This window comes from Euprymna scolopes, chromosome 18 (assembly GCF_053919585.1).
Source record: "Euprymna scolopes isolate OS-2025 chromosome 18, ASM5391958v1, whole genome shotgun sequence".
Lineage (NCBI taxonomy): Eukaryota > Metazoa > Mollusca > Cephalopoda > Sepiida > Sepiolidae > Euprymna > Euprymna scolopes.
The window spans coordinates 125,589,012-125,615,863 of NC_136499.1; the positions used below are offsets into that span (position 1 = coordinate 125,589,012).

General features: G+C 34.1%; 1 protein-coding gene across 4 annotated transcripts in view; it reads left to right on the forward strand.

The window, feature by feature from the left end:
• LOC145297806 (uncharacterized) overlaps positions 1–26,852 on the forward strand; it is a 411,153-nt gene that overhangs the window by 99,728 nt on the left and 284,573 nt on the right. For all 4 annotated transcript variants that reach the window (XM_080144118.1, XM_080144120.1, XM_080144117.1 and 1 more), the window contains exon 2: positions 8,624–8,659. The gene's annotated coding sequence lies outside the window, so the exon portion shown is untranslated. The remainder of the gene's footprint in view (positions 1–8,623; positions 8,660–26,852) is intronic.

Genomic DNA, 26,852 nt, shown 5'->3' on the forward strand with positions numbered 1-26,852 from the left:
ATCGCATTTAAATTTTCCGCAAATAAGTATTTTTGCCGTATTAAGCAATATAATTCTTTGTTATAAGTGGTGGTCATTGTTGTACGTGCAAGCGCGCATATTTTTGGTTAATACCCAGAAAAATACTTCTTTGCAGCAAATGTAAATGTGATATTTGTTTTCAGCACACCCAAAAACCTAAAGGAAACAAGTTTAAGGTAGGTTTTGTGTTGGTCTACAAGGCCACAATAAACACCTTCCCTAAAAAGTATTAAATAACCCGAAAAGGGTTGATATGCCGTAAAACAACCAACCAATCCCAAACTTTCCAGCACTGCATGCCCCTTTGTCTTCTCAACTCTGTATGCTCTAAAAAATATAATACCACATCTATGGTGCAGTGACTAGATAAAATTGAGTGTAATGTTTGTTTATAATGTTATTTAATGCGTTGTGTATGAGATGGATACTTTTTGCTTAATTTGAAGAAAATCAATTCCAAGAACCATGTCAAAGAGATGATTATTCCCAATTAAATCTTGCACAGACGCACCCTGGCAACTATTGACCATTCAGAGCTGAATGCTGTGGGTAAAACGGTGAGGCAAGTTGAATACAGAAAACAAATTGTTGCTTTTTTTCCTCCAAGCATGAAGAGGAGGAGATCGAAGCATGAGATTGAATTACGTATCCTGATTTTTTTTTTTTTTTTTTTTTTTTTTGTGTATTGAAGTTTTTAAGAACTTTAAGTCTAATAACCGTTCTTATTTTGGGAGGGGATCAAAAACTGTTCATCTAGAAGTTGGTGGGGCTCTTCTGCAAGTTTGTGGAAGTGGGTTGTTGGACATTTTGATGCAGCATCTACACTAGAAGCATTTATTGATGGAACTCAGACTTTTATAGTTACAGATAGCCTAAATAGGTTGTATTTTTTTTCTTCATTTCTCCTAGAACCAACCCAGTTTAATATTAAACCAGCAGTGATGATAGGGATATAAGGGTAGAATTAGATGAATGCTTGCAAATACATTGGATGAAAAAAAATATGAGTGTTGAGATGAAGACAGAAACGAAAACTGAAAAGGAATGAGCAAAAAAAAGTACGATAGAAAACCAAAAGTATATATACATGTGATCGTCAACCGCTTGTTTACTATTACTAGCAGGCTGTCTGGCGTTGCCCGGTTGTAGAATACACTTAAATATTATATTTTAATTCATGCAGATTTTGTATTCATTATTATAGTCGATTCTCTATTGATTATTATATTGTACCTAATAGTAGTGATTTCAAAAGTACAAGAAAAGCATTGTGCCATTCAAGATCTAAAACTTGCAAAAAAAATGGTTAACCTAAGACTTAATTAGCAAATGTGCCAAAAAAAAAAACAAACAAAAAAAAAATGGTTAACCTAAGACTTAATTAGCACATGTGCCAAAAAAAAAAAAACAAACAAACAAAAAAAATGGTTAACCTAAGACTTCATTAGCAAATGTGCCCAAAAAAAAAAAAAAACAAACAAAAAAAATGGTTAACCTAAGACTTAATTAGCACATGTGCCAAAAAAAAATACAAACAAACAAAAAAAAATGGTTAACCTAAGACTTAATTAGCAAATGTGCCAAAAAAAAAAACAAACAAACAAAAAAAATGGTTAACCTAAGACTTAATTAGCACATGTGCCAAAAAAAAACCAAACAAACAAAAAAAATGGTTAACCTAAGACTTAATTAGCACATGTGCCAAAAAAAAAAAACAAACAAACAAAAAAAATGGTTAACCTAAGACTTAATTAGCAAATGTGCCAAAAAAAAAAAAACAAACAAACAAAAAAAATGGTTAACCTAAGACTTAATTAGCACATGTGCCAAAAAAAAATACAAACAAACAAAAAAATGGTTAACCTAAGACTTAATTAGCACATGTGCCCAAAAAAAAAAACAAACAAAAAAAATGGTTAACCTAAGACTTAATTAGCACATGTGCCAAAAAAAAAAACAAACAAACAAAAAAAATGGTTAACCTAAGACTTAATTAGCACATGTGCCAAAAAAAAAAACAAACAAACAAAAAAAATGGTTAACCTAAGACTTAATTAGCACATGTGCAAAAAAAAAAACCAAACAAACAAAAAAAATGGTTAACCTAAGACTTAATTAGCACATGTGCCAAAAAAAAAAAAAAACAAACAAAAAAAATGGTTAACCTAAGACTTAATTAGCACATGTGCCAAAAAAAAACAAACAAACAAAAAAAATGGTTAACCTAAGACTTAATTAGCAAATGTGCCAAAAAAAACAAACAAACAAACAAAAAAATGGTTAACCTAAGACTTAATTAGCACATGTGCCAAAAAAAAAAAAAAAACAAACAAAAAAAATGGTTAACCTAAGACTTAATTAGCACATGTGCCAAAAAAAAAAACAAACAAAAAAATGGTTAACCTAAGACTTAATTAGCAAATGTGCCAAAAAAAACAAACAAACAAACAAAAAAATGGTTAACCTAAGACTTAATTAGCACATGTGCCAAAAAAAAACAAACAAACAAAAAAAATGGTTAACCTAAGACTTAATTAGCACATGTGCCAAAAAAAAAACAAACAAAAAAAAAATGGTTAACCTAAGACTTAATTAGCACATGTGCCAAAAAAAAAAAAAAAAAACAAAAAAACTCGTATTGTCAACTTACACCAGGTTATGGTAATTTTTTTTTTTTTTTTTTTCAATTTGTACTCCTTAGCAATTACTTTAACAGCTAGAAACAGTACAGCCAAATGAAAAATAACAATTATTAAAAACTAGTGAACATATCTGACATTCAGTATATTACTGTGACACCGTTTTCATGTGGCCCAATCAGATGCATGACAAGCAGAAAAGGAGGAAAAAAAACTCTTCAAATGGATTCACTTTTACATTCTTCATTGAGGAGTTTTTATATTAGACTAGCAGGGTTACCTGGCATTACCCCGGGTAAAAATGTAACATATTTCTCACAAAACTTCTATCTTTTTACCTTTCTCCAACCACTCTATCTTTTTCCCTCCCTGTTTATCCATCCTTTTCATCAAATCCTCCTTTTCTCCTCTACTAAACCTATTTCTCTCTATATACATACACATACAGCACTATTTCATCTAGATCCCCCAAGGAATGAGTGACATAAGGTAATTAACTCCTTGATAAAAATAATCGGTTACTTCCCTTTAGTAAATGACTTAGAAATCAAACTCCCCTAACAAAACCATGGTCCGTTGCTCCTCAAAGAATAAATATATTTAAACTTTTTTTTAGATATTATTCATTCTGGGTAACACTAATCAAGAATGTACTTTGTGGGTCTTTGTTTTGTATTTTACTTTTAATTGAATGTACACACAGACAACTGATTTTTTTTTTTTTTTAATATTACTAGCTATACCTGAAATCAGTTATGTTAAAACTTCTATGTATAGCTACAACTATTTCATTATGTTCTGTATCCAAGCAAAAAGTGAATTTGGTTTTGAATTAACGAAGCAAGGTGTTAGTAAGAAAAAAGAATGGTTGCTCCAAAATTCAAGTCTAAATTAACACAAATGAATCCTTTTGCTTCTGTTTATATAGAAAAAAAAAATGAGAAAACGTGACTTTTAGTAAACCTTCAATGAAAAGAAAAGTAAGGAACGATAACTCTTAATAAAACAATACGAGTTATTTCCCTTAACAGAATTTTCTTTTAAGGTGACTATGTAAGAGTTTTTATATATTAGAAAATTGCTAGATCGGATGAAGTGGGTTAATCTTTTGCAATTTATATAAAAAAATAACAAATGAAAGATGGCTAGTTAGAATCAAATTTTGGGTCGTCTCAATCGGTAAAGTTAAAAACTGAAATAAAAAAAGAAAATATCTCAAATTAAAAAAAAAACACAAAAAAGCGTATCAATCGGCATAGAAAGAAAAGGTTTTATGGAAATAGTGAACGATTTCTTTTCAAATCGATTTAAAGTGTCTTTTTTTTTACTTGCTATTTGCTTTCTCCTCTTCCCTAAACACTTAGAATGGTTTCGCTTTGCATGCATTTGTACTCTCATTACTAAAATGAAGTGTTTTGAAAATATATGGCAACTAAGCTACACAAAATTTTCCGCATTCCATCCTCTTAGGACTCGTCAGGCTAGTGCATTAGCCTGATGAGGATGGAAATGCGGAAAATTCTGTGTAGCTTACTTGCTATATATTTTCATACCTTACTATCTAGTTCTGCTCACGTTTTGAGCACTGTTGAGATAAATACTGAAAACCAATACAATATTATATCCCCTTATAAAATTTTTACGTAGATATATATATACAAGTGGGCGATAAACAACACCTTTAAGAACACTGTTCTTATTGCTGAGCACTGTTGAAATCAAAGTCTATCACGTAAGCTCACATGCGCAGATCATGAAGTTATAATTATAAGATCACTCGCTGTCTTGACATTTATATAAATGTTAATTTTCAACTGTATTTCTCGCTTTTAATATTCGCTCTGTGGTTTCTTTGCTAATGGAGTCAAAGATGGCTTTGTGGCTGGGTTCAAATCTCTCGACCGGCTGTAATCGTGACTCACCACACTGATGATTCTCGAAAGGATGAAACACTAGTATATAAGTATTAAAAAAAAAAAAATTCTATACATGCATATGCTCGTATTTATTACTGAACCACTGTCAATAATTCTCTCCACTCTTTATCTGTGCCAAAATCAAAACGTAGATTCCATGAACAAAGCTTCTTTCTTAGAAGTGCACGCCTGTGGAACTCTGTTCCGTCTGCCTGTTTCCCACCTGACTACAACTTAGATGTCTTCAAGCCCAACATAAACAAATTCCTGATGAATCGCCCCCTCAAGTAAGACACTTTATCAAATCTCCAATACTAACGATTACTACAATACTATCCCATTGATTACTGTACACGCAATAACCCTTATTCCCGAGTGGCTTCCGGGCCTTGATAAGTGGTAACTACCTTGTAAAAAAAAAAAAAAAAAAAGGAAAAAAAAAAAGCAATGAATGTTAGAAACTACCAATGTTTATTTTTTGTTTACGTTTTTCGGACAAATTAAATGAGAATTCTTAAAAATATTTGACGTGATTTGACATTTCGTGAGTTTCTCTACCGATGATGATATTTTTCGTAGCAGATGTTCAACCTCCCCCGCCCCCTCCAGCCTCTTCCAAACAGTTCGGAATTTCCCTGGTCTTTATGCAACTTCGAAAATCAGTCAGCCTTGAATAGGAGTCGACACTTGGTGGCTTGGAACAATGATTTATGTGTAGACGTTAGCAATCTTATTCATTCACCTGATTTTTTTCCCTTTTCTTTTTCTATTCTTATAAAAGGTGAATATAGTTACTTTTACTATAAAACCGGACCGATTCCACCCACTGGAATTTGTAACTAAGTTTGTATTTTTTTAATGCGTTTTTTTTTTTTTTTTTTTTTTTGTAATGTGCTTTTTTTCTCATGTGTATTTTTTGTTTCTCATGTGTATTTTTTGTTTCTCATGTGTATTTTTTGTTTCTCATGTGTATTTTTTGTTTCTCGTGTATTTTTTGTTTCTCATGTGTATTTTTTGTTTCTCATGTGTATTTTTTGTTTCTCGTGTTTTTTTTATATCTCGTATGTTTTTTTTTTTTTATCTCGTATGTTTTTTTATCTTGTGTTTTTTTATATCTTATGTTTTTTTTATATCTTGTGTTTTTTTATATCTCGTGTGTTTTTTTTATTATATCTCGTGTGTTTTTTTTATATCTCGTGTTTTTTTATTATATCGCGTGTGTTTTTTTATCTTGTGTTTTTTTTTATATCTCGTGTGCTATTTTTGTGTGTGTGTGTGTGTTTTTTTTCTAAATGTGTTTTTAATTTTATATACTAGTGAGTCGCTGCTTCTCAATGACCGGAGGTCAATCGAGGATAAAGTTTAACGAGATTGCTAGTTGATGATAAACAACACGTTTAGAGAATTGGAATTGATGTGCTAGATGGTAACTGTTTACAGCTTGGCATCCACATCGCGTTACCAATTGCCACCAAACTTAAATAACATATTTGTCATAAAGTTGCAATGTTAGCAGTAACTTCAGTTCTGAATATTGTATAGACTCACTACTTGGCTCGTATTGAAACCAATGAAATCTCGTATCTTATGACCATAAGTTTGGTAAAGTTTGACTGAATTTCGACTTGCGTTGTTAGACTGGGATGAGGAGCAGTTTCATGAGAAACTTCTATTCTTATTAATAGAAATATTATTCTCATATAGATGTAAAGAGATTTACTATTTTTCCATCTAATTTACATGTGCGTTTTGCGGTGTGTGCACAGACACGTGTGTAAATTCAATGATATTAAGAAAAATGTCTAAATGCTCAGACATTAAAAAATAGATGACTCAACATGGAAGAAGCAATATAAATAGATGACTCAACATGGAAGAAGCAATATAAATAGATGACTCAACATGGAAGAAGCAATATAAATAGATGACTCAACATGGAAGAAGCAATATAAATAGATGACTCAACATGGAAGAAGCAATATAAATACTTACATAGCTGAGAGAGAGAGAGATGGGTGGCTTGTTATTTAATGACTCTGACTCCAGTGACTCTTTTGCTCCTGACTCTGACACCACAGCTTCGTACATTCTTTTGGCATATAGCAAACAGAATCCCGAACAGAAGCATGTGCTCTATCCCAGCTATCATCAATGGACCGGAGATAATCTCGTCAGCATCAGACAAAACCAAACTCTTTGCCAAGAACTTTTCAGCTAATTCTACCCTATGTAACTAAGGCCGCCAACCCCTCATATTTCGTCCTGTATTAGAAAACATGCTATGCGACATGCACATATCTGTGTGTGATGTTGCCAAGCAAATCAAAAACCTTAATTTCAGTAAAGCAACTGGCTCTAACAGCATTCCAATTATAGTGCTGAAAAAGTTTCAACCAGAACTAGTTCCCATACTAACAAAGCTGTTTAAACATTGTCTTAAGGAGAATTGCTTCATAACACCCTGGAAAATCTCATCAGTATACCCTGTATTTAAAAATTCAGGTGATCGATCATCTCTCTCAGTACAAACCAATAAGTCTCCTGTGCATCATGAGTAAGTTGCTGGAATCTGTGTTAAATAGAGAAGTAGTCAACCACCTCAGCAGAAATAACCTTCTTGGTGCCACTCAATAGGGTTTCCGTTCTGCTAGATCTACAGATGTACTTATGGTTATATCTCATAGGATTGGCGAATTTCTCGACAACAGCTCCCTTTCTAGGGCAATTGCTCTTGACATATCAAAGGCCTTTGATAGAGTATGGCATACAGGTCTATTTCACAAGATCTCCAGTTATGGTATAGCTAGAAATGTCTTCTCAATTATTAAATCATTTCTCTCTGATAGGCTCATAAAAGTAGTGGCTGATGGGCAAAAATCAGAAGCTCACCATATTAATACTGGAGTCCCTCAGTGGTCCATCCTGGGTCCAACTCTGTTCCTGATCTGCATCAATGATCTTCCAAGTCACATCCTTAGATCATTCGTTGATATTTATGCTGATGACACTACCATCTATGGCAGCACATCAAAGGTCATAAATGACCAAGTTCTTTCTGATTCTCTCTCCTCTGATCTTGTGCATGTGGTATAATAGGGAAAGAAGTGGCTGGTTACTTTTAATGCATTTAAAACCAAGCTTCTGTCTTTACATCATCAATGGCCTGATCCCCATCTGACATCAATTGAAATGAATGGTTCTCGTCTTGGGGAGGCTTCATATTTTGACAAGCTTCTGGGCTTGACCTTTACTCCTGATCTAAAATGGAGCACGTACATCAAATTCATTGCCAAGGTCACTGGAAAAATGGTGGGATCCTTCTATCAATCCAGTAGATATCTCACTGTTGATGCAATTCTCTACCTATATAAGAGCCAAGTACGTCCAAGGATGGAGTACTGTTGCCACATCTGGGCAGTAGCTGCTAGAAAGGACTTATCTTGCCTTGACAGTGTTCAAAATATACTTCATAGCCGAGCAGGGGATGTCTTTTTCTCTGCAACCTCTTTCTCACAAAAGAGATTTGCGAGCCTGTCTCTGCTTTATCGGTATTTTCATAAGTGCTCGTTTGAGTTCTAATCCATGGTCTCCCCCCCCCTCGCTAAACTTTCACGAGAAACACTTGTCTAGCTGAAAACGCTATCAATAATTTCCCCCACTCTTTATCCTAAACCTAAACGTGCCTAAACCTAAACGTAGATTTCATGAACCAAACTTCTTTCTTAGAACTGCACACCTATGGAACTGTCTTCCGGTTGCCTGCTTTCCAGCTGATTACAATATGGTCGTCTCCAAGTCCAATGTAAACAAGTTCTTGATGAGCCGTTCCCCTTAAGTAATCCAATTTACCAAATTTGTACTTCTAATAATTACTATGATATTGTCCCATTGACTACTGTACACTTTTTAATACTTATCCTCGAGTGGCATCTGGGCCTTGGTAAGTGGTGACTCCCATGTGTAAAAAAAAAAAAAAAAAAAAAAAACATGACAGAATAAAGCTTATGCTTATCTAGTATGATGAATTTCTTTTTGAATTTATTTCAGATGGCGGGTATTGACTGATTTGATTTGCCTTCCAATGTAAGTCTTCCTAATTTTTCTAACTTTTTTTTTTTTTTTTTTTTTTAAATCTTTTTTTCTAATAGATTAGGGATCGAACTATGCTAAGGTGGTAAAAAAAAAAAAAATCGAGCCTTTTTTTTTTTTATTTTTTACTTAAACAAATAATAATAAAAAAAAACAACCATTAATTTTTAGTTTTCTTTTGATTGGAGAGGGGCGGAGGAGCAATACATGAAGAAAAAAAAAATAAATAAAAACACCGGACATTTTACATCAAAGACCTTAACGGAAGTGAAATGATTAAAGGGGGGGGGGAATAAACAAAAAAAAGAAACCCCCATAAAACCGAGGAATTTTTTATTAAAGAAAGAAAAACATAAATCGGTGTAGAAAGGAAACAAAACCTCGCATTATGGAAATAGATTTGCATTTTTCTTGCCTTTATTTTCAGGGCAGACTTTTATTTAAAAAATATATGCCGCTTTTTAGAATAAAGTGGAACTTGTCTTAGTCTTTTTTTTTTTTTAAATTCATTCTATATATTTCTCTATACTTTCTTGCTCAACACACACGTTATATTTCTCTTGTCTCGGAAACTACTGGACCAATTTGTCTGAAATTTTGTATGGACCTTTATTATAAAGTGAAGCAAACTAAGAATTATGCTTATTTTTGCATAAAACGGATACCATCATTTTCAGCTATCAAATTTGGCATAAAGTACTCATTTTAATTCAACGGACTATAACTTTTGCCTGATTTTAACAGGCAAGAATATTCTAGCATTTAAACACTTCTTCCATCCTTATAAACACATTATCACTGCTAGTTTATCGTTCTTACGTTCGAATGATGTTCATTTGAGATAGAGAATGAATCCTAAGCATTAGTAATGTCATGTAACCATGGAATTCTGAATTTCATCAATAAATTATAGAAATGAAAGGATAACCCTAAAGAGGGGGGCATATCTGAAGGGTGAAGATAACCATGCCGGAGGGTTTTGTATTAGATGGGCCAAATTTATGCAGCTATTGGGTCATCTTTTTTTTTTTTTTTTTTTTTATTACATTTTCACCCCAAACAAGGCAAATTGCCACTTTGGTGTAGGGGGCTACTATCAGGGGCAACAACTACTGGGGTACTATGTAGGGATTTGGGCAGCAAGGTGTCGGTTCACGTTACACTTGAACTTCTGCACGTCAGTACTGTTGGGGAAGCAGGGACCTGGAATGGAATTCCAGAGTCTTGCGGTTCTGGGGAAGAAACTATTGGAGTAAAAAGATCTTTTACATCTAGGGACCTCTACAGTGTGGGGGTGGGATCTAGTAGCCTGTCGGGTTTGTCGAGGGTGCTCACGTCGTGGGGGCACAAGTGATTGCAGTTCATCAGAGCATTCACCACTAAAATACTTGTAGAACAGGCAGAGGGATGCAACATTTCGTCGATGGGACAGAGGCTGACATTGTGGACATTAAAAAAAGGAATCGGTTAGGGATGGGTGATTACATTTCTTGTGGATTTTTTGTTGTGCGTGTGTTAAAAGTGGATAAAATAAAACTTTCGCTACTGAATGGCACTTGGCGGAAAGTTCAGGAATTTCAGTAAAGGTTCTAAATAGGTAGATTATTGCTAATATAAATTATTGCTAATATAAATTATTGCTAATATAAATTATTGCTAATATAAATTATTGCTAATATAAATTATTGCTAATATAAATTATTGCTAATATAAATTATTGCTAATATAAATTATTGCTAATATAAATTATTGCTAATATAAATTATTGCTAATATAAATTATTGCTAATATAAATTATTGCTAATATAAATTATTGCTAATATAAATTATTGCTAATATAAATTATTGCTAATCGTTGTTTACCTGGCTTTGACAAAAAAAAACTTTTTTTTTTTTCTGCCTGTAACATTGAAAATATTCCAATATGAAATAGAAATAAAAACGCAGCATGCCATATATATATATATATATATATATAATGAAAATTACAATTGAATTTACCAAAATGATCCAAGATGGTAAAATTAAAGTAAATTATAAATATTAAAGAATTAATATTTATAAAATTATCTCAGCCAGATATAAAAGCTCGATAATACCAAATAGGAAACATATTTCATTAACTGTTTTTTGCTCATATATATATATATATATATATCCGCTAATCGAGCCAGAGATGTCTCGTGTCGCGGGGTTCGAATCGTTCGACTGGTAGTAATCGTGACACCCTGCATTGAAGAATCCCGAAAGGATGAAACACTAGTGTCTGTAGGTATTTAATTATTATAGTAAAAAAAAATAATTATGACAGCCCCTTTAAGAAATTTGTTTCTTATCGTTGAGCACTTTCTGTTGAATTAAAAAGTCGGTCAATTTAGCTCTTATGCGTAGATCATCGTATAACGATTTGATCACTGTCTGTCTGACGTAATGAACATTTAAATTAAAATGTTTAAAATTCAACGCTATTTCACACGATTAATGGTAGCCGAATGGATACAGCCTCCGCTAATCGAGCCAGAGATGTCTCGTGTCGCGGGGTTCGAATCGTTCGACTGGTAGTAATCGTGACACCCTGCACTGAAGAATCCCGAAAGGATGAAACACTAGTGTCTGTAGGTATTTAATTATTATAGTAAAAAAAAAATAATTATATATATATATATATATATATATATATATATATGAAAAAAGGATTTCAGCAAAGTGCTCTATTATAAGGAAAAAAAGAGATGAGTATCAGTTGAAAGCTGGATATGGGTATCTAAAACAGTCCCCCTATTATCAGGTTTGAAACCGACGGTATCGATTAGTTATCTCAGCTAAATTGTCTGTAAATATATACTTGATATGCAATGGAATACACATTTTGCAATCAGTGTGTATCTCGATAACAAAAAGGTCGGCTTTAGCCTAAAATGGCAAACGGACATTCAATGAGGACTGATGCAAATATGGGCATCAATGGTAATAAGGGCTCTGGAACTTCCAGAGTCTGGCCTGGTAGGTGTTCGGGGCACCACAGCTTGGACCCGGTCATCAGTGAATGTGCAGGACTATAGAAAGTTCATAGAAGTGGCCGTCTGGCACGTGTTGCTAGTTGCGTTCATGTTTGCGTCATTTGAGCCAGAGCTATATTAAGTAATGGCAATACTCGAGAAGGAGTTGCTGCCATCATCATGTATGCGTGTGTGTATGTATATATATATATATATATATATATGAGCAAACAGTTAATAAAATGTTAAAAAACACTTTGAAATGAGTTAAAAACATATTTAATCTGAAAAGGAAACACTAGATAAATGGATAGTCCTTAATCCGCGGAATTTCGAAGAAATACTTTCCTTCTCATCAGAGGGTAGGAATTAGCAAAATGCGGGATCGGATTTTGCATGCAGAAGTATTTGATGAAACAACAAGTAAGTCAAAGATCTTACTTGAAAACAAAAAAAGTGAAGCAGAGGGAATATGGTGAAGAAAAAGGTGATTACACATGAATGGATAGTCTGGTGGAAGATAAAAAAATCCAGTGACGGTAAAATCCAAATGTAAAACTTCAAGAAAGTTAAAAGAATTTCCATTTGTACAAGTAAAATCCAAGGAAATCCCGTAATTGGAAGAAGATGGTCCATAATAATCCAAAGGCAGAAATCCATGGAATAATTCACAAAAATGTGTACAAGGAAAAAAGATTCTAATAATATTAATAATATTGCTGATCTATATCAATGATCTCCTTAAACACATACTGAAATCATTCGTTGACATCTATGCTGATGACACAACCATCTACGGCAACACATCAAAGGCTGTAAATGACAAAGCTCTCTCTGATTCTCTCTCCTCTGATCTCGAATGAGTGGTTCAGTGGGGGAAGACGTGGCTGGTTACCTTTAATGCATCTAAAACCAAACTCCTATCTTTACATCATCAATGTTCTGATCCCCATCTGGCATCAATTGAAATGGATGGCTCTGGTCTAGGAGAAGCCCCATGTTTTGACAAGCTTCTGGGCTTGACCTTCACTCTGGATCTGAAATGGAACACGTACTTCAACTCTGTTGCCAAGGTCGCTGGAAAGATGGTAGAATCCTTCTACCGCTCCAGAAGATATCTCACTACTGATGCAATTCTCTATCTATATAAAAGTCAAGTACGTCCAAGGATGGAATACTGCTGCCATATCTGGGCAGGAGCTGCTAAAAACAGCCTATCCTGCCTTGACAGAGTACAAAATAGACTTCGTGGCTTAGTGGGGAATGCCCTTTTCTCTTCCCTGCACCCTCTCTCTCACAGAAGAGACGTTGCAAGCCTATCTTTGTTTTATCATTATTTCCATGGCAGGTGCTCGTCTGAACTCCAATCTCTGGTCCCCCCTCGCCAATCTTTTACGAAAAACACTCGTCCAGCTGAATCCACTGTCAAAAACTTTCCCCACTCTTTATCTATGCCTAAATCAAAACGTAGATTCCATGAACAAAGCTTCTTAGAAATGCACGCCTGTGGAACTCTGTTCCGTCTACCTGCTTCCCACCTGACTACAACCTGGATGTCTTCAAGTTCAACGTAAACAAATTCCTGATGAACCGCCCCCTTAAGTAGACACTTTATTAAATCTCCACACTAACGTACTGTACTTAAAATAACCCTTATCCCTGAGTGGCTTCCGGGCCTTGATAAGTGGTAATCACCTTGTAAAAATATATATATATATATATATAATGGTTGTGTGATTCCAATGAGAGAAAAATGTATATTTAAGAGTGTAGCCGGCACACACACACACATATATATATATATATATATATATATATATATATATATAACACATACACACACACGGTTTTATTTATATTCAAATGAACATTATTTTAATATCGCTACATAGTCATGATAATGTTGCGGTCCAATTAATTATAAATAAACGACCTCATTAGTCAACGAAAAAGAACTTTTTGTTGTTGCCTAATGGTGTCATTTCGTTATAAATAACTAGTTTTACTGAAACATTATCATAATCGTGCAGCGACATTAAACTAATGTTTATTTGAATATAAATAAAAATATAGCTTACTCCATTACTGAGCACTATTATATAAACCATATTAAATTCATTGGTTTTTATCTTTGAATATTCTTAACCTGAAATAAAGAATTATCTATAAAAGTGAGAATGTATGTGAGGACACTTCTCAACCTATATACTCAACGGATATTTGATCTACAGACGGGCTGCTAAGGTGTTAAAATTGAAAAATTGGTGCATGGGGTTCGTTGAATTTTTATCTGTTTGATAATTGTTTCACGAATGCGCAAGCATGAATAGTTCACATAACAGATTTATGTTGAAAATAAGTAGGTTTGAAAACACTTTTTTAACGGTCATGTCAAGCTGGCCTAATGGTTATCGTACGACTCACTGTTGTTAGGTTTTAGTTTTGATCTCAGCTCGAGTTTTTTTTTTTTTTTACTTACAAGAAGTGAACGGTTTAGAAAAAACATAGTACTCACATGCACATGTCTCGGTTTCTTTCTGATTCTTTTTAACTTCATTTTTTTTTTTTTTTTTTTGATGGAATATCTATGGTATTTCTGATTATAATAAATAAGAAATCTGCATTAATTAAAATAGAATATTTATGCATATTTTACGACCGGGCAACAGTGGGCGGCCTGCTAGTATATATTAGTGGCCTGACAAGGTCACAGGAGAGACAACCGAAGCAGCAGGATACCATGTATAAAAATGTAGCCAAATTTGGGCATATTTTATTAGTTTGAAAATAGTTCTTTTTTACCAATTGTCATAAAAAGTTTAGTATTATAATTTTCAAAAAGCCTGCAAATTTTCATGTAGTTTCGTCCTATAGAACCAAAGATATGAGCATTTCAATATTCAATTTGGCTACCAGTATAATATATATATATATATATATATCCATATATAAAATTGCCAAAAAAAAGGTGACATAATGTATGTGTGTATATATATATATATATATATATAAGTTCCAAATCTTGGCAACTTTTGATCAGAATTTAACAAATGAGGGATTGTTGGAAAGGTAATGACCTAAATTGTGTAGTAGGCTATGTGACATTTGCCCTGAAGGTCGCACATTAAGGGGATATTCAGAGCCTATTTTTGGCACATTTTTATATGGTTTCAAATGATCTGAAATAACAGCTAGAGGAGACTTGATTCCAAATATTTATCATATGTTATATTTCTCCTCTTGTTTTCATAAAGTAAATTTCACAGTGTATAAGGATTATTTGATACTGGAGATATTCATAATCGTATCCTATTTCCAAAAGAAGGAGATATAACATATGGGAAATATTTGGAATCAAGTCTCCCCTTGCTGTTGTTTTGGATCATTTGAAACCATAGCAGCAAGTTTTAGTCTCCCCTTCATCAAGGCCAGAGGCTTTGGGGAAATATATATTGATGCTTATAAAAAAAAAAAAAAAAATTCCATTTCTCATGTCAAAGAGGAAAACATCCTGTTCCTGTGATCATTTTTAATCTTTTTATCTTATACTAGCGGCTGTGCCGAGTCAAACACAAAATCAAATACACTCAACATCGTCTTACCATCAACGCTTACCTTGTGAACTCGGAGTATGGGAAATTCCAATATGCACAAAACAAAATCACTGAAAAAACAAAAATACCTTAACTAAGGGTAAAGATAATGAGTAAACGTTGGATAAAATGATGGTGAAAACTATGAACTTGCCAGGATTTGAACCTGGAATCTTATCCATAGTTGGGGGGGGGGGCGTACTAGTATCTTTATTATATAAAACAATCTTCTAGGCTTGAATAAGTAATTTTTAAAATAAATTACAATATAATAACAATAACTAGTCAGAAGCTGTTTGATTTATCAGCTTTAAGTGCTATTAGAGTTTGACTCAATACTGGGTTCCTTTATGAGAGCAGACAAAAAAAAAAAATGCGGTTCTAATCTTTTTGTTCCACTCCATCTAATGTGAAAATTACTATTCATTTTTTGGGCTGGGCTGAAAAATATTTGACTCTAGACTGGATTTTAGTAAAAGAAACCTTGACCTTTTTTTTTTTCTTGGGGTGGAGGTCACTGCTTATCAAGGCTCAAAGACAATTCGAGGATAAAAGTTAATGAGTATCAAGTGGATCATGAGACAATTCAAGGATGATTGATAATGGTGGAATTTTGGTAATATTTGATTATTTAAGAGAATGGTTCAATAAGAACTTGTTTACATTAGACTTAAAAAGACCCTGTTACAGTTAGTTGGGCAGCAGCATCGTGGCATTGTGTTTTAAAGACTGGTAATTCTAGGAAAGAAACTTTGCTCATGGAATTTTTGTTTAGTTTTAGGCACGGATAGAGAGTGAGGAAATTGAGTTATTGCTCGTATAGAAAAACAGATGCAAAAAAAAAAAAAAAATTGGAATTCTTAAAAAAAAAAAAAAAAAAAAGATTTGATTTATTAGTCATACCTACAATAAATTTGATCGATATTTTGACGTTTATTTTAACTTGAAATTTTTATTATTTTGTCGTTTTTACTTTCACTTTCATTCCGTTTTTTGCTCTCTTTTCTCTTTCATTTTTGTCTTTTATCTCTTCCAGTGTACCTCTCCTTGCCATTCACCCTCATCTCTCCTCTTGCCATTCATCCTCATCTCTCCTCTTGCCATTCACCCTCATCTCTCCTCTTGCCACTCGCCCTCATCTCCTCTTTTTTAAATATTTGCCTTCCCTTTGTGACCTTCTCGTTATTTTATGCTCCAATGGTTCCTTATTATTTTGCCCGAGAATCTCTTCCTTATAAGAGCCCTTCAGCCTCTCAACCTTTTGATGCATCTAAAACACGCGCATTGCTCAGTCTCCCTTTCTCTAGATCGTAACCCACATCATCATCATCATCATGATAGTAAATAAAAGAGAAATGGTTGTTTGTCTTTTATTTATTGCGATTCTTATTTAAAATCTCACACAATTGCTTAAGTCTGACATCTTGATGAGGTTTATTTATTTCTTTTAAATCTTTGAGTCACAATGGAATCTGGCAGGAAAGGCCACCTGTTAATAATTGTTGCTTTCAAATGAAGAATGCATTGCTTTGAATTCGGTGCATTTGCAAAAGAATATTTAATCTTTCGTTGAAAATAGTTGAATTGTTTGAAGATTTGCTGCGAGTGTTTTGTTGTCGCTTGGTAGCATTGGCCTTCCAGCAACTCCGATAAAAATATCTAGATGGAATCAAACCTTAGTTGACATTGCTCTCGAGTCAATTCTGACCCAAAATGGCATTGTCCATTCTATGAGTTAGATGGAATTGGTCCTTAATCTAATATAAAACTGCACAGTCATAAATTTATAGCATGAATAACAACTTAAAAAACACACACACAGAAAAGGGAGGTAACATTGGCTGAAACGTTGTGCACAAAACGACCAAGATGAGAATAATAGTCCAAACAATCCAAAAAATAAATATCAAGCCTCATCTCAAAATATACAAATATATATCAAAAAAACAAAAAAACGGAATGGACCCGGATTTTAAAAACAATGAAATAGACTTGGCGTTATACAGGACTCTACAGACAAATGTATCATTAGTTGACCTTTGACAACTAAATATTTTTGTTTACTAGCCAAACCCACATGATTTTTAGAATATGACATCTTAGTTCTGTGACGAGTATATACATCATAAAGCTTTTTCTGTGTGTTTTTTTTTTAATAAGTGTAATTCTAAATATACAACAAATTTTATGTTGATACTTGAAGGTGTAAACATTCTAATTTCTTCAGATATTTTTTTAAAACCGCCTTTGTTAAAAGAAAAAAAGAGCATTTTGTTCTGTTAAACTTTTATTGTTTAAATAATTTAACTTTGTTTGCTTAAAAAATAGTTGAAAAGATATTTTTCATTCAGTAGTGAGCTTTGGAAGATTGTCGATGAAAGAAATACAATCGCCACTGTTCCACTTAAGTTAACAAATTTACCTAATTTCTATTACTAACAATTACTACATTGTTCAATTGACTACTGTACACTCTTAACCCTTATCCTCGAATGGTCTCTGGACCTTGATAAGTGGTAATGCCTATGTAAAAAAAAAAAAAAAAAGAAAAAATTATTTCTAGTCGCCTATTTGAAAAATCACTCGCAAATGCGACTGTTTCACTCGCAATGTAAAGCCCTGCGTTATTTTTCACCATTCACCAACAACATTTTGTGTGAACACACCTGAAGATGGTTGGAGGTTACATCAGCCGATACGTTGTGGAAAAAAAACAACCAAGATGAGAACAATCCAAATAATACAAAAATATAAAAATGCTTTTCTTACCAAAATGACTATTGTGCATAAAATAGTGCAGAAAAGTTGGTATGCTGTAAAACATTCAACTAATCCGTTAAATGCTACTCCTCCTCCTCCTCCCCTTCCTCCTCCCCAGACTGTGCAGCTTTGCCATTGCACTAAAAGGTCAAGTTTAATCGCTTTTCTTTTTTCAACTTGACATCCGGGTTAGTTGTAATTATTGTCAAAGAGATGAAACGAGTAATTACAAAAAGGAGAAACATATGTTGCCCTTCATAAAAAAAAAAATAAAAATAAACTTGCACATTGTTGCCATGTTGGGTCTTTATTCACCATGCTCTACAAAGAAGAAAAAAAAATCCATTATGCAATTTTTTTAGCTAATGATATAAAAATTATTATCGGAACGAGTAAAAGGCGATACGTATAAAAGGCCTAGCAATCATGCAAGTAGTGTTTATAATTGAAGCAAGCAGGATTATCATAACGATGAAAAACATTTTCATCTTCTGTGAAACAAGTGCAAACACCTGTACATGTGATCACAAATCACAGGTTAAAAATATTAAAATACAAGATGCCTCCCCGCCCTTTCAAAATAAAATGATAAAAATGTTAAATTTTACCAAAGTTTAGGAAATACTGCTGATAAATACGGCCAGTTGTTAATAATTATCATTTTAATTACTTTTTTTTTTTTTCGCCACACACTAATGTTTTTACACTTATATTTCGGGCTTGTGGTTCTCATTAATTCATCTGAGAAAACCTGACTTTTAATTTCTACACTCTGATGCTGCGAGATCAGGCTGTCCGAAGATACTGCCTTCCTAATCTAAAATGCGCCAAACGTTGATGTTAGTTTTTTTTCCTTTCTCTTTGCATAACTCAATCATGTTCTGCAAAGTCAAAAACAAAAACAATTTCCTCTGCACAAAAACAAAACCAAAAAAAAAAAAAAAAAAAAATCTTGAATAAATATTAGAAGATATAAAGAACTTGAAGCATGAAAACTTTTAACAAAATAAACCGATTTGTCATTAAATAACCGTATTGAAACCCAAACAACCAATCAAATCAATTTCTAAGCTGTAACTTGTAAAGATTCAAATCAGGGACGGGGAAGGACGTTGGTGGGTTTAATCGATACAAATCAGACAATGGAATATCATTGGTAAATTTATAAATTCACCTTTCTTTCTTCTAAAAAAAAATAAAAAGTAACTTGTGTTAAATGATTAGTTTACAATAGGTATTGTGCTTTGGGTAAATAAACCACTGTAATCCTTGTTTTTGTCATCCAGTCCTCACATTCCATAAGCAGTGTTTCTGACAAAAGGGGAAGAATTGCTGTTTTCTGGGTTGGAATCCAGGGTGTCCAAAAAGTCACTGAAGTGTTTTGAACTCAAATAGATTCTTTGTTTGATATCTTTCTATAATTTTAACACAATCTGACTAAGACATTGGGAAATTAAAAAACTGCAAACAATCTTTATTTATGAAAAATATCTTTTAAATGTTGCCCATTTTCAGCTTCGCATATTTGTGCTCTTTCCAAAACATTATTCATGACAGATTGCAGAATCTCTGGATTGCGATTAAACTCTATTATTCCATTCCTGATGTTTTCCTTCAGTTCTTGCAGGGTTTGAGGTTTGTTAACATAAACTCATTCTTTAAGATATCCCCACAAGAAAAAGTTGGAGTTAGTCAAGTCGATAAGCTCTGTGAGTCAAAACAATTTACCCTTGATTTTGTTAAACAATTTTACAACTTGCATACGTTGTTCAGTGCTGTATTTATCCATAATTAAGTTCCAAAATATTATCTGCAAAATATCTGAAATAGAGAAAAAAAAAATCATTAATGGTAAATTGACAAAGATTTCAGTATCTTTTTTGCACACTCTATATATATATATATATATATATATATACTTGCATGTATTTGTAAGCTCCTTATATCAAGTGGCTTCATGCCTTGTCTGAAGGGATTTCCAATGAAAAAAAAAAATTAGCAAAATTCACTAGCATCATGTCATTCTGCGAAGTAAATGATCAGCGATTGATATGTCTTGAAATCCTCCTTTCCATGGCGACTCTTGGAAATTTGGAACCCAAAAAGGTTTTTTGAAAGAAAAACATTGACTTTCTTTTCTTCATCTGTCATCAATTTTCGCACTTTCTTCCTTTCATCTCTGAAACATTTTCTCTTTATCCTGCATCTCCCCCTTCTTTATCTTATCTCTTACATGCATTTTCTCATCTTTCTTTTCTCTCTCCCTCTTTTCTCTGTCCCCCTCCCTCTTTTCTCTGTCCCCCTCCCTCTTTTCTCTGTCCCTTCTCCTTCCCTCTATTTTCTCCTCTCCCTCTACTTCTCCCGCACATGTGCATGCACTCGGCCTTTCTTGTATTACATTCTTCATCTTTTCTATCCATCCCACCCACCGCCTCTCCCTTTAGTGCAACAATAAGTTTTCTTCCATGCTTAACTATTTTTCACTTAAACAAATAATTTTGCCTCCAACATAAACAATATCCATTTCCTTCATCTGTTAGGCATTTCCTTTTTACCCGGCTCTTCATCCTCGAGAATTTTCCCTGTTGGTTGAGTATCTATATCCACTTGTTGGCCCGTTTTGAAAACTGAGAGTCCTTCTTGTGCCTCTCTCCCCTAACTTTCATAAATAGACAATGAATTTATATATATATATATATATATATATATATATATATATATATATATATATATATGTGTGTGTGTGTGTCTGTATCCGGACTAATAGCTAATAAAATCCAAGGTTCATTTTATTAAAATTACTCCCTCCTCTGGTCCTGGATATGACCTAAAACTATATCCGATGGTGAGGTCTCAGCTTGCGGGCTTTGGAGAGTGTGGAGCCACCCTTTAATTGTCATTGCTCCCAGGTCCACTCTGACCTGGAGTGGTAGTACCTGTTAGGGTCCCAACTATGGGTTAAATAGAATCCGACTTTAAAAAAACAAATATACTCCATTAAAAAATCGTTCCTCAAAATCACTAGATTCGAAACAAAAAACAACAACCAACTACTCCCTCCTCTGAAAATGTGTGTTTTTTTTTTTTTTTTTTTTTTTTTTTTTTCTCCAAGTAACATTTGTCAGAATTGTATGGACAAAATGTAATTCTTTTTATCAACATAACGATGGTTTTTGGCAATATGCGAAGGAGGGATCCCAAAAGTAATGCCTCCTATTTTTATTCCGCCCGAATGAATCAGAAAGGATTGCATATATATATATATATATATATATATATTTATCTATCTCCTTTGCTCATTGAATGTCTTCGACTCTGTAATACGCGCCTCCCTCTTTTTGTTTCTTTCCTCCATATAGTCACCATCTCCTCCCCATATTACCTTCTTATTTCTCATATCTCCTATTCTTTATAATTCCAAATTTCCCTCAAGATCCCAATACAACTTGAATTCACCAGCATTAGTTCAACCCCCGACACTCCGCAAACCTCCTGTCCATTTCAATATCTCCTCAATTATACTCTTAGCTAGATGTTGCATTGAACTGTTTGCAACCTAACCCCTCTTCTGATGAGAAGCATTAGACTTCGAAATACTTGGGTATAAAGAGCATGTAACACCTTTCTCAATTGATGTTTTTTCCTTATTGGCAAATAAATTTATATATATACCGATATATGGCTTTGTCTTGTCTATAAACCTATCGCTATATTAATAAATTAGCCACAGGAATTCCCCTCTGCATCAAAGTATTGTAGGTTTGCAACAACAGGTGCCACTATCTTATGTAGTTTTTGAACACCATTTTAGACACATTGAGTCATGATAATAAAATACTATATTGCGTCCTATGAGCAACACCATCACAATTGCAACATCATTAGAAGTTCTTTTTCTCTCTAAATATTTAGTCCTACCACTGCTACCAGTTGTCACCGGAATGAATTCTACACATTCCACAGATTCTGTGATTACACCAACCATAACTGGCTCATGCATACATAGATACAACATAATTTTTTCAATTTCCGATTCATAAATAATAAAGGTTCCTTTGCCATCCGTCCATTCTGATTGGCTGAGCTCTGAAAATTATCATTCCGGAATCCAGTTTTTTGCTTTACAAACGAATGGCTACTAAAATTAAAATATGACGTTACTAAGAGACATATTATCTTCTCGGCGTCAATTTCATTAAATGCATAGGTCATTACAGTTGTGTGTGTGTGCATGCGTGCTTACAATACAAATCATGCAAATAGTGGTTTTGTAGTTGTCAGACTGCTGTTCTCTATTATTTTATACACACACACACACACACTAATGTATGTAGATACTCATGGGAAGGGGAAGGGGTTTTCTAACTAATCTGTACTTTCACCTAACATTTTAATAAATAAATAATGTCATAACTTGATTTAATCTGAAAATCCTATATAAAAAAATATATATATATATATATATATATATCACAGTCCGTCTTCTGAATAAGTCCCCATAACATACATAAGTACAGAATGGTGGTGACTATGTAGAAAAATAAATTCTGGAGCGCAAAAAGTCGCTCATTTTAATGGTACCACTCCCGCTTTTGTAGCTCTTTAACTTTTAGAGTTAAAAAAATAGGAGGTTTTACTTTTGGAACTATTCTCATGGATCGTTTCTAAAAACTTTTAAATAAAAAGGTAATAATCATGCAGATTTTAAAGCAGTGATCCGCACTTGGACGGTTGATAATCTATAATTTGAACGACAGCTCCGTGTGTGTGTGTGTGTGTGTAACTATTATTCAGAAACTACACCAGATACCCCCCCCCCCCGGCAGAATATGGACAGGTGTTCCTTTTATAACATCCATTCTTTTGGGGCTCACCATGAACAAACTTGGTCGGGGAGGAGGTCTCTCCAAACTCCCCCCACCCTATTTTTTTTTTCTTTCCTATTTAGAGCTCGCCCTCACTTAGAGATTGGCCTGCTTGTTTTCAATTCCAAACAAACCGGAAAACAGTGGGTGGTCTATTACTTAGAAAGGGTTGGGAGAACCTTACTAACCAAATTTTTTATTCTTTGTTTTTTTTTCCACTTTACACTAATAAAATATTGTATATAAACGTTGTTTATTGTTAATAAAATAATAAAAAAAACGATTTGGGAAATTTAAGTAGGACGGTCCGTGGAGTAAATGTGGTATTATGGAGATTGATGATTCGAGCTAAGAGTAGGATAGACATTTTTTAGTAATCGTGACAAAGGATGACCAACGATATTTATTTTCCCCCAGTTTCGAATGGCCTCGTGTCTAATTTGTTTATAATGTTATATTTTTTTTTTGTGCAAATAATTTAAAGTATAGTAGTTATTCTGTCCTTCGAAGAGGAGAAATCTTTCTTGACTGGGGAGAAGAACGGGGAAGGAGTGTAGAGATGTTATATGCACTCCTCAACTCCTCTATTTTGTTGTTCATGTCTCCAGGTAACGGTCTCTTGTATGAAGAAAAGTTGGCTAAACGTCAGAACTATGCAAGATACACATACAAATCTTACATCATTGGATTCCGTATGACTTTGGACTGGTTATTGTAGAAAAAATAAATACTGTAATAGCCATTACCTTGGTATCATCAGGAACCATATTAATGTGGTGTGAGTAGTAAAATTACTTCCCTCATCCATTCGTAGTGGTTTCAAAAAACAACACTGAAACTAGGTTAAAAAGTTAACTTGGTTTCATTAAGTGTTTTTTTTTTTTTTTAATTAATTTAGTATTGAAAGGGGGAGGGTTAAAAGAAACGCTGTTACACACAGTAAATCACTGTAGATGTTCGATTTTTTTTTTTTTTTTCAAGTAAGATTTATTGATAAAAAATTATACATATATATATATATATATATATATATATATATATATATTATAATTAAATAATTATTCCTTTATATCTACAGACACTAGTGTTTCATGCTTATGCAATCATCAGTGTAGGGTAACCATTCCTGCTGGTCATGAGATTCGAACCCAGCCATGAAGCCACCTTTTGCTCCATTTGCCAAGCCTCTACTTCAGAGCCACCAAACAATTGCCACGAGAATGAAGGGAATTAAGAACTATTAAACACTGAATTTGGGCAAGTACAATAACAATCTAAAGTATTCGTACGAGTCATGAACCTTGCATAGACGCAAGTTAATTGCTTTAGTTATAATTCTGCAGACAGTGCCCATCCTTAAATATTCTTAAAGGGGCTTGATAATTATATGAATAATTATTCATATATATATATATATATATATATATATTCTTCTTGCCTGTACTTCGCAAACAAAGATTCTATGAAAAGGGTTGTCCATGTCGACTGCAGGCACGCTTGTGGCTGACGAGTCTGATGCGGGACAACCAGGTTTGGTTGCTGCAGCTGCAGTCAAGTCATGTCAGGTGTGGCTGCTGAGGTTTCCCGAATCTTCCTCCTGTAGCGCTTCTCCCGCAGATTCTCTGTGCGTGAGATCTCAAAGGAGGTGACAGCCTGGTGGACAGTATGTCGCCAGGTATCATGGTTAGCAGTGAGAGCAGACCACTGGAGGTGGTCAATGTGGCAGTCACCGAGGTACTTCTTCAGAGAGTCTTTATCTTTTCTTCGGTGCCCCTCTGTCACGACGCCCAATGGAGAGCTCGCCATATATGACATATATATAAACACTTCATAGGTATGAAGAGCATTCATAACTCCTTATCCCATCTATAAAAATTCCTTATTGAACTGCCCTTTTCTCTTCTCTGCAACCTCTTTCCCCACAGAAGAGACATTGTGAGCCTGTCTCTGCTTTATCGTTATTTTCATATTTTCATGGTAAGTGCTCGTCTGAGCTCTAATCTACGGCCCCCTCTTGCTTGACTTTCATGAGAAACACTCATCTACTGAAATCGCTATCAATAATTTCCCCCACTCTTTATCTGTGCCTAAACCTAAACGCAGATTCCATGAACAAAGTTTTTTTTTTAGAACTGCATACCTGTGGAACTTTGTTCCGTTTTCCTGCTTTCCAATTGACTATGGCTCTGTCGGTGGGGCATTAGAATACGCCGACTGCCCCCCTGCAGAGGGTAAAAGTCCCTCAATGGGGGTCCTGGATATGACCTTTAAACTATATCCAGTAGTGAGGCCCCAGCTTGTGGGCTTTGGGGAGTGTGGAGCCACCCTTTAATTACCATTGCTCCCAGGTCCACTCTGACTCGGAGTGGTAGTACCTGTTAGGGTCCCAACTATGGGTTAAATAGAAACCGACATGAAAAAAACAAATATATTCTATTAAAAAAAATTTTCTTCAAAATCTTTGGATTCGGCATTAAATAACCTGAAAAGGGTTGATATGCCATAAAACAAAAACCAACCAACCAACCAACCAACCAATTGACTACAATATGGTTGCCTTCAAGTCCAGTGTAAACAAATTTCTTGATGATCCATCCCCTTAAATAATCCAATTACCAAATTTCCACTACTAACGATTACTACGACATGTTCCCTTTGACACCGTACCTTCATTAACCCTTATCCTTGAGTGGGCTCAGGGCCTTGATAAGTGGTGACTCCTTTGTAAAAAACAGCAAAAAAAAAAACACACACACACACACGCAAAAAAGATAAATTTATATACACCAGTATGTGTTTTTGTATTGTATATTTCTTTTATATACTTTAAGCCCCACCATACATGTTGAGCTTTTTATTATCTTGATTTAAAAAATTCATTTCTTGGATCCATTCAAGTATCTACTATTATATAAAAGGAACTTTGTGAGTTTGTTCCCTATGAACTTGAAAACGGCTGGGCCGATTTTTATGAAATTTCACATGTAGGTACTTTGTGCGTGGCTTCGATATGTATTGATAATCCAAAAAGTCCAATAAAAGAAGGGACAAGCGATTTTGACCAAAGTTAACACCTTACACGGCCTAACATCACAAGCGCATATGAGAAATTTTATTACCACATAAGCCGAAAGGTCAGACATATGAAATCAACAGTAAGTTCTAATATGACGGTGTGTTTAAAATGTTTGTTTAGAGCACAATTTGAGCATGGTATTTGACTTTTTCATTTTAAACTTCAATTCAAGCCATTATATATAAAAATAATTTCATTAAATCAGCAGTAGATTCTCTATAGTGCGATGTAGACTACAATCAATTGTGAACAAAGTCATTGCGAGAGATATGTGAGCTTCTTCCCGGTGCACTGCGATGGGTCCCTAACTAGAGCAGGCAATCATTTTATTGAAAAATGGGCAATTTCATCGATTTCGATAACAATAAAAATATGGGAGTGTGAAACATTCGTTGATCATCATTCAATCCCGGGTAACGTCGGGTCACCTCGCTAGTGTGTGTGTATATGTTTGTATATAGATTATTCATTGAACTTTTGAATAGTCAAGTCGCTGCCTGATGATATCTGTTGTTTGATTGAAACAAGTGGCTATTTGTAGCAGCGGGATGTGAGCATGTTTATATAACAATAAACAAGTATTATCAGCTCTTTTTATTGAGCACTATCTAACAACCTCGTTGAATTCATTAGTCCATTACTTTTGAATATAAAAAAACCCGAGTATATATATATATATATATATATAAAATATCACTTGTTTTTGTCTTCCTTCTTCAACACCGCAAGGTCATGGATATGACCTAAAACTATATCCGATGGTGAGGCCCCACCTTGCGGGCCTTGGGGAGTGTGGAGCCACCCTTTAATTGCCATTGCTCCCAGGTCCACTCTGACCCGGAGTGGTAGTACTTGTTAGGGTCCCAACTATGGGTTAAATAGAATCTGACTTAA